Below are 9,545 nucleotides of genomic sequence, written 5' to 3' on the forward strand. Positions count from 1 at the left end.
TAAAACAACACAAATTTATTATCTTACAGTTCCGGAGGTCAGAAGTTATCTCACTGGGATAAAATTGATATGTTGGCAGGGCTGCATTCCTCCTTCTGGAGGCTCTAGGGGAGAGGATGTTTCTTTGCCTTTTCCAGCTTCTAAAGGTTCCCTTGCTCCATCTTCCATCTTCGAAGCCAGCAACATTGCATTTCTCTGACTGTTCTTCTGTGGTCACATCTCCCTCAGACCACACTCAGGAAAGGTTATCCACTTTTAAGAATTCATGTGATTAGGTTGAGCCCACCTGAATAATGCAGAATAATCTCCCTAGCTCAAGGTCCTTAATCACATCTGTGAAATTTTATTTTATTTTATTTTATTTTATTTTATTTTTGAGACGGAGTCTTGTTCTGTCGCCAGGCTGGAGTGCAGTGGCATGATCTGGGCTCACCGCAACCTCCGCCTCCCAGGTTCAAGCGATTCTCCTGCCTCAGCCTCCTGAGTAGCTAGGATTACAGGTGCACACCACCACACCCAGCTAATTTTTGTACTTTTAGTAGAGACAGGGTTTTACCATGTTGGTCAGGCTGGTCTTGAACACCTGACCTCGTGATCTACCCACCTCAGCCTCCCAATGTGCTGGGATTACAGGCGTGAGCCACCGCACCTGGCCTGTGAAATCTTTTTGGCCATGTAAGGCAACACATTCATAAGCCCCAGGGATTAGGACACGGCCACGTTTGGTGATGGGGAGGGAGTATTCTGCCTATAGCAAGTGACATAATTTGAAGAGTTTTAACAGGATCACCCTTGGCTGCTCTATGGGGAATAAATTGTAGGGGACAAGGGTGGAGGCATGGAGACCGATCATTTAGGAGACTATTAGCATAATCCAGGTTCTCGAGAGTTGATCAAGGCCCAGACCCGGGTGCCAGTAGAAGTGGCAGGATATGATCAAGGTCTGGCCTTTTTCTGAAGGTAGAACTGACAGGATTTGCTGAGGGACTGGAGGTGGAGTGTGAGAGAAGAGGAGTCAAGGATAACTCCAAGACTGACTCTCCACCCCCTTACAGTACTTGACAGATGTCTCCTTTATTCAACTGTTCAACCGTCTTCCTTATTACACCGAAAGTTCTGATGGAGAAGGCCCCAAATCTAGCTTGCTCATTGTTGTATCCTCACATCTATGAGTGCATGGAACATAGTAAAACAGTGCATAGCTACTACTTATTGAGCCATTATTATGTGGTAGGCACTTTATGTACTCTTATTGAATAATCAGAACAGCCGGCCAGGCGCAGTGGCTCACACCTGTAATCCCAGCACTTTGAGAGGCTGAGGCGGGTGGATCATGATGTAAGGAGTTCGAGACCAGCCTGGCCAACATGGTAAAACCCCATCTTTACTAAAGATATAAAAAATGAGCCGGGCGTGATAGCGTGCACCTGTAATCCCAGCTACTCAGGGGGCTGAGGTGGGAGAATCGCTGGAACCTGGGAGGGGGAGGTTACAGTGAGTCGAGATCACGCTGTTGCACTCCAGCCTGGGCGACAGGTCAAGACTCCACCTCAAAAACAAAACAAAAAAATCAGAACAGCCTTATGAAGTAGTTACTATTATTATCCCCACTTACTAATTGAGGATACCGAGGCCCAGAGAGATTAAATGACTTACAACAGGAAATAGAAGGAGAACTGAGATTTAATCCACATTAAATACATAAATTCATTCAAATTAAGCAAAAATTTGGGTTTATCTAAATATTCTGACTGCATATGAAATGGGACATGGGGAAAAGGATACAGATTTATAAACCTGTCAAAGTTTTAATCATAGAAGAATCATGTTAGGAAATAGCAAAAGTTAGAGCCACTAACTCAGAATTTTCAAACTCTGTAGCCAGTCTTACCTGTGGTTTGGTTGATGTAATGAGTGAAGCAGGCAGTAATTTCAGAAATGTTTTGTAACCACACTGGAAGCAAAGAAGAGAAAAACAGATGACATCAGAGAGACCATGCTGGTTCAGTAAAAAATGCCCAGATCTGATAGTGAAGGAGAGACTTTAGTCTCACTTTAGTCCCAACCACTTATTAGCCAATACATTTGAGGTATTGACTTCATCTCTCTGAGACCATCTCAGCTCTAAAAGGGATATGATACTATCTGCCTTATCTACCTCATAGACTCTTGGGAGAAATTAAATTTATTTGTTCCGTCAGTACAGAGCATCTATCATGTACCTGGCATTGCTCTAGACACTAGAGTCATGTCATGAACAAAACAGACAAAAAAGAAGGAAGTTTATTGGACTTACAGTTCCATGTAGTGGGGGAAACCTCACAATCATGGCAGGAGATGAAAGGCACGTCTCACATGGCAGCAGACAAGAGCAGAGGGCTTGTGCAGGGAAACTCCCCTTTTGAAAACCATCAGATCTGCTGAGACTTGTTCACTATCATGAGAACAGCACGGGAAAGACCTGCTCCCGTGATTCAATTAACAGACAAAATCCTCACCTCCATGGAGTCTGCATTCTAGTGGAAGGGGAGATTGACAAAAACAAGAATAAACAAATAGATAATTTCAAGAGTGATAAATGCTACAAAGAAAAATAAAACAGGGTAGGGGGTTATAGAGTAATCAAGGAGGAGGTAACGCTGGACAGAAACATAAGTAAACTGAGTGAGCAAGTGATAGTAATCTGTGGAAAGGGCAATCCAGGCAGAAGAGACAGAGTGCTTTAAGCTGCTGCAGTAGGAATGAGCTGGGGCTATCTGAGGAATGGCAAAGAGTGAGCATGGTGAAAGAGTGATGGATGATGCCGGAGATGCAGGTCGGCCCCAATCATGCAGACCTTTGCTGGTCATGGTAGAGACCTTGGATTTTATGCATATCCCAGAAGATAATAGAAACACAAATATGCAAAGAACAATACAAACAAATAGCAGATGAAAGAGGCATAACGTGGACTTAGGTGGCAACATTGGCACACCTGCTTCAAGAGCACAGGCTCCAGAGGCTACCTGGGTTGGAATCTCAGATGCACCAGTACCTAGTGGTGGCACCTTGTAAAGGACCTGTGTGATATAGTTTGGCTGTGTCCCCACCCAAATCTCATCTTGAATTCCCATGTGTTGTGGGAGGAACCCCGTGGGAGGTAATTGCATCAGGGGGCAGGTCTTTCTTGTGCTGTTCCTGTGATAGTGAACAAGTCTCAGGAGATCTGATGGTTTTAAAAAGGGGAGTTTCCCTGCAGAAGCTCTCTTCTCTTGTCTGCTGCCATGTGAGATGTGCCTTTCATCTTCTGCCATGATTGTGAGGTCTCCCCAGCCACGTGGAACTGTAAGTCCAGTAAACCTCTTTCTTTTGCATATTGCCCAGTCTTGGGTATGTCTTTATTAGCAGCTTGAAAACGGACTAATACACTATGTCATATCAAGTTTTCATTGTACAGTTGTCCCTCATGTCCGCAGAGGATTGATTCCAGGACCTCCTGTGATACCAAAATCTGCAGATGTTCAAGTTCCTGATAAAAAAAAAAAATGCATAGCACTGTATTTGCATATAACCTAAGCACATTCTCCCTTATACTTCATTTTTAACTTTTATTATATTTTCTATGACAGGGCATCACTCTGTCACCCAGGCTTGAGTACAGTGATGCAATCATGGCTCACTGCAGCCTCAACCTCCTGGATTCAGGCGATCCTCCTGCCATGGCCTCCCAAAGCACTTGGATTACAGTCATGAGCCACTGTGCCTGGCTCCCATGTACTTTAAATCATCTTGAGGGGGGAAGTATAAGTAATCTTGAGATTACTTATACTGCCTAATACAATGTGATGCTATGTGAATAGTCGTTATCATGTATTGTTGAGGGAATAATGATAAGAACAAACGTCTGTACATGTTTAGTACAGATGTAATTTTTTTTGCAAATATTTTTTACCCAAGCTTGGTTGAATCCATGGATGTGGAACCCAGGAATACAAAGGGCCAATTGTATTTGTTAACTTTCAGGGGAAATGATTATAGTCACAGCAAAACCTAATACATGTAGTGACATGGTGGTGCCACTGTGGCCAACTTTGTATCATAAAAAGGCATCCGCTGTTTTCAATGGTGTAATGTGGTTCCATATCCACAAATTCACCCTATTTCATATTTTTGTAAGTTCTCCTTTACTTTCACAATACTTAGCAAAATCTTGTTGTTGCTGTTTGAATGTAAGAAGAAAATTAGAGTAATGTCCAACTGAAGCAAACCAAATTAAGAACAAAGCTATTCTAAACCCCAGCTGCCAACCAGCTATCCAGTCACCTACCTTAAATTGTTGTCTTGGAATTGAATAGCAGCCAAAACCAAATTATCTTCAAAGCTGGATTAAGAGGCACATGGATAACAAAATTCTATTAAATAAGCCTTCCCATATCAATAAATAGCTTGAAAGGAAAGAAGCAGATGAAAAATCCCTGGGAGTTTATAAAAACTTGGCAGAGATATTTGTCATTTGGGTTATGCAAGAAACTATCCTGATAATAAGTACACTGATAAAGTCCTTGTGTAGAGCATATTTTACCAGCATTTGAAAAATATGTAAAAATGTTTTTGTTTTATTTTTAACCTTTCTAAATCCAGGGACCCAGGGCCTTCAAGAAGCTATTTTTGGTGATGGTACAATGTTCTGACACCTTTTACTGAGCAAAATTGACACATCTGTTGAAATTAACATTTGTATCTCCATGGACTGACATGTCAGTAAAAAATATAAAATATCACCATGTTTCCCTGCTAACCAGCATTTGGAAACAGAGGGCTCTTCAAACCAAACTGTTCCAGTCCCCTTGAGACAGAATCCAAGTATCAACAATTTAGCACTGATCCCCATCACCTTTGAATATTCTAAGACCACAGGGTAGATAAACTCAGCTCAAACTAAATGGAATAGAAGTTTCTGTGGTAGGCCAAATCCCATCTGTTAGAATCTACATATACCTTGCATCCTTGTGTACCTTGATAATCCAGCAAGTTTGCTTTGTGTCCAGATCTAGAGAAAAGAGAGGAAGAGCAGCATAGCTGGAATATTTTCTTACATCCAATCGAGAAAAATTCCAAGGCATTGGAATCTATGCAACCTTCTTCCTGGTCCGTCCGTTTACATCCAGCTGTAGATGAGCAATAGGGATCCCTCATTACAGACTGGAATCACATACTAACGCTTCACTAGTTACTATACCTAAAGACTCGAGAATAATTAAACATTCATCGTGGACCTTCCTATGAGTTAGAAAATATATAAGAAAGATGTGATTAGTTCAGGGAAAGAGAGGACAGGTATACATAATTTTACAACGCAGAGCAGCAGATGCCATATGGGAGAAATAAACATAAAATAATAATAGGGATTCAAAGGAAAAAAATCACATACAAAAAAGCTTAATGTAGGAGGTGGAATTTGACCTAAAAGGCAGAAAATACCAGAACATTAGAGAGTTGCTATTCAGAGAAAAGAAAAAGAAAGTAAGAAAACAAGAGCTGTGTTAGAAAAAAAAAAACAGCTGAGCTTCACTCAAACCCAGGGGACGTATAGAGGGCGGAAAGAAATATGGCTTGGAAAGATGCTTGTGGACCAGGGCCACAGCATAAAGGACCTAAGGGCAAATGAAGTTTTGATTTTATCCTGCGATCTATAGGGAGCCACAAGTGGTAAAACTGGGAATATTTTAGTGTATGATTACATTTGTTTTAAAAAGATAATAATATCCAGGATTAGCGAGGGTGACAGAGGAGGGACTGAAAAAGACTAATTGGGGGGTGGGTAGTAAAGGATCAAAGAAAGAGTAGATACTGAACAGCTAGACAAGGACAGATTCAAGGGTCATTTTGGTGGTAATACTGACAGAGCTTAGTAACCTATAAGATGTAGGCGTGAGGGTAAGAAGAAGAGCAAAGATGACCCGGTGCATAGCGCAGGTGTCAGGAAGACACTCCTCCACGGTTTTGGCATTATTTGGTGGGGAAAGTTTGAGTTTAGTTTTGTCCACATGGAGTTTAAACAAAAGAATGTAAACTTAAGACCTATTTTTTCCCAGATATCCTTTTGAAAAATTTTGCTTTGACTGCTGAGCTCCAAAATTAGCTCTGAGCTGTCTAGCTCTGTGCTCACGTGTTTTGTTATGGGGCGTTGGAATATCGCCTTCCTACAAGACCTGCCATTTTACTGTCCAAAATTTCATGTAACAAAAAATAGGGGGTGGTGATTTAAAAATTTTTAGTAGCTTTATTTTTGCCAGCAGTAGTTATTTTAATTTGCATTATGACTAAAACGTGGATGCAATACCTATTGTTAATAAGATGTCTGAACAAAGAACCATAAAGTTTGGGGTTCTAACAATATATACCAAAGCCTCTGACTCTGAAAAAGATTTCAGTTGTTGTGCCATCTGCTTGGAAACTAATTAATGGTTTAAAAATAGATGAACTTTTGAAGGCAAATAACATGAAAATAATGGAAAATATTAATATGGATCTCATAAACCTACAGCATAGAAAACAGTGATGTGTTTTAGGTATTGCATTAAGGAAAAAACCAGGCTGAGAAGATGCCACTATGAAATGCTTAACACTAGGGCTGGGTGCGGTGGCTCACACCTGTAATCCCAGCACTTTGGGAGGCTGAGGTGGGCAGATCATGAGGTCAGGAGTTTCAGACCAGCCTGACCAACATGGTGAAACCCCGTCTCTACTAAAAGTACAAAAATTAGCCGGGCATGATGGTAGGCGCCTGTAATTCCAGCTACTCAGGGAGAATTGCTTGAACCTGGGAGGCGGAGGTTGCAGTGAGCCGAGATTGCGCCACTGCACTCCAGCCTGAGCGACTGAGCGAGACTCCGTCTCGGAAAAAAAAAAAAGAAAAAGAAATGCTTAACATTATGTGCATAGTATAATATGCACAGCTTTAGTGCCTACAGAAGCATAGGGAAAAAATAACATGCACAGATAAGGAGGTAGCTGATTCAAAGAACAGGAAAGCAGGATGATTGGTTGCTTGCCCGCCTGCCTTCCTTCCTTCTTTCCTTCCTTCCTTCCTTCCTTCCTTCCCTCCCTCCCTCCTTCCTTCATTCCTTTTTTTTTTTTTTTTTTTTGCCGGAGTCTCACTCTGTCCCCCAGGCTGGAGTGCAGTGGTGCGATCTCGGCTCACTGCAAGCTCCGCCTCCCGGGTTCACGCCGTTCTCCTGCCTCAGCCTCTGGAGTAGCTGGGACTACAGGCGTCCGCCACCACGCCCGGCTAATTTTTGTATTTTTAGTAGAGACGCGGTTTCACCGTGTTAGCCAGGATGGACTTGATCTCCTGACCTCGTGATCCACCCACCTCGGCCTCCCAAAGTGCTGGGATTACAGGTGTGAGCCACCGCGCCCAGCTTGGTTGGGTACTTTCATAATTCTTTTTTCAAACTTATTACCGGTGATTAATTTTTAAACAGTATCTAGTAATGTGAGCACTCGTCCTATTTATGAGGTGAAACTTCTCATATCCTATACTTAATAATTTCTAAAATATAAACATGCAAATCCCTGCCGTATCTTGTCTATTCTATCTCTGTCTTCGTTTTCTTTTTTCTTTTCTTTCTTTCTTTCTTTTTTTTTTTTTTTTTTTTTTTTGGAGACGGCCTCTCACTCTGTCGCCCAGGCTGGAGTGCAGTGGCGCAATCTCAGCTCACCGCGATCTCCGCCTCCCGGGTTCAAGCGGTTCTCGTGGCTGAGTTTCCCGAGTAGCTGGTCTCAAACTCCTGGCCTCCTGTGATCACCCCCCAAGCCTTCCAAAGTGCTGGGATTACAGGCGTGAGCTACAGTGCCCGGCCTCTGTCTTCACTTTCACAACTAAACTTTTTAAACAAGCTACCTATACATGCAGTATCCCTTTCCACACCTTCCACTCATTCCTCAGCCCCGTGCAATGTGGCTTGCTACCCTCAAAAGGCCAATGAGGACACTCTCACTAAGATCACCAGGGATCTAGGTGACCCTGAATCTAGCGAAGTCTTTCTCATGTTAGCTCTGTTGTTTTGAGGATTAAATGAACTAATTCATGTAATACGCTTAGTAGAGTATCTGAAATGTTCAAGATGCGTTCTAAACTTCTGTCTTGTATTGGTCTATCCACATCTTCTGAATATAGCTAAATCCAGCAAGTGGATCTTTTTGTCATTTAAAAAACTTGAAGTAGGCTGCGCATGGTAGTTCATGCCTATAATACTAGCACTTTGGGAGGCTGAGGCAGGAGGTTCACTTGAGGCCAGGAGTTTGAGACCAGCCTGGCCAACATGGCGAGACATCATCTCTACAAAAAATTTTAGAAATTAGGCGTGGTGGTGTGCACCTGTGGTCCCAGCTACTCTGGAGGTTGAGGCAGGAGGATCACCTGAGCCTGGGAGGTTAAGGCTGCAGTGAGCTGTGATTGCACCACGCATTCTAGGCTGGGAGACAGAGTGAGACCCTGAAAAAGAAAGAAAGAGAGAAACAGAGAGAAAGAGAAGGTGGGGGAGGGAGGGAGGGAGGGAGGGAGGGAGGGAAGGAAGGAAGGAAGGAAGGAAGGAAGGATAAAGAAAGAGGAGGAAAGGAGGGAAGGAAGAGAGAGAGGAAGGAGAGGAGAGGAGGAGAGGACAGGGGAGGGGAGGAGAGGGGAGGGGAGGAGAGGGGAGGGGAGGGGAGCAGAGGGGAGGGGAGGGGAGGGGAGGGGAGAGGAGAGGAGGGGAAGGGAGGGGAGAGGAGAGGAAAAGTCGACCGGGTGCAGTGCTTAAGCTTATAATCCCAGCACTTTGGGAGGCTGAGGTGGGTGGATCACTTAACGTCAGGAGTTCAAGACCAGCCTGGCCAATATGGCAAAACCCCGTTTCTAATAAAAGTACAAAATACAAAATTTAGCCAGGCGTCTTGCTGCATGCCTGTAATCCCAGCTACTCAGGAGGCTGAAGCAGGAGAATCACTTGAACTCGGGAGGCACAGGTTGCAGTGAGCCCAGATTGCACCACTGCACTCCAGGCTGGGCAACAGAGCGAGACTCTGTCTCAGAAAAAGAGGCCTGGTGGGGTGGCTCATACTTGTAATCCCAGCACTTTGGGAGGCCGAGGTGGGCGGATCACTTGAGGACAGGAGTTCAAGACCAGCCTGGCCAACATGGTGAAACCCCATTTCTGCTAAAAATATTAAAAAATTAGCCGGGCATGGTGGCAGGCACCTGCAATCCCAGCTACTTGGGAGGCTAAGACAGCAGAATAGCTCAAACCCAGGAGGCAGAGGTTGTAGTGAGCCAAGATCACGCCATTGCAATCCAGCCTGGGCAACAAGAGCAAAACTCCATCTCAAACAAACCAACAAACAACCAAAAAGTCATCACATTTTTACTCACTTGCATTTACATAAAAAATCTAGAAGATCTCAAAAAGAAGAATACATCCTTCTATTTTAATTTTTTAAATTAACAAATAAAATTATACATTTATGGTGTGTACACACATTTTTGATTTATGTGTATACATCGTCGAATAGTTAAATCAAACTAA

At 43.2% G+C, this 9,545-nt stretch overlaps 1 long non-coding RNA gene across 3 annotated transcripts; it reads right to left on the reverse strand.

Annotated features, from left to right (window-relative positions):
• LOC129532604 (uncharacterized) lies at positions 1-5,235 on the reverse strand. Of its 3 annotated transcripts, XR_008678376.2 has the most exons (5): positions 4,995-5,235; positions 4,307-4,360; positions 2,297-3,508; positions 1,892-1,954; positions 1-286 (listed from the first exon to the last, which is right to left on the reverse strand). It is a non-coding gene; the product is annotated as an uncharacterized lncRNA (long non-coding RNA). The 3 variants fall into 3 exon arrangements; XR_010133035.1 differs by lacking the exon at positions 1-286 and having other exon boundaries at positions 1,658-1,954; XR_008678377.2 differs by lacking the exons at positions 1-286; positions 4,307-4,360 and having other exon boundaries at positions 1,658-1,954.
• Between the last annotated feature and the right edge of the window lie 4,310 nt (positions 5,236-9,545).

Source organism: Gorilla gorilla, chromosome 2 (genome assembly GCF_029281585.2).
Source record: "Gorilla gorilla gorilla isolate KB3781 chromosome 2, NHGRI_mGorGor1-v2.1_pri, whole genome shotgun sequence".
NCBI lineage: Eukaryota > Metazoa > Chordata > Mammalia > Primates > Hominidae > Gorilla > Gorilla gorilla.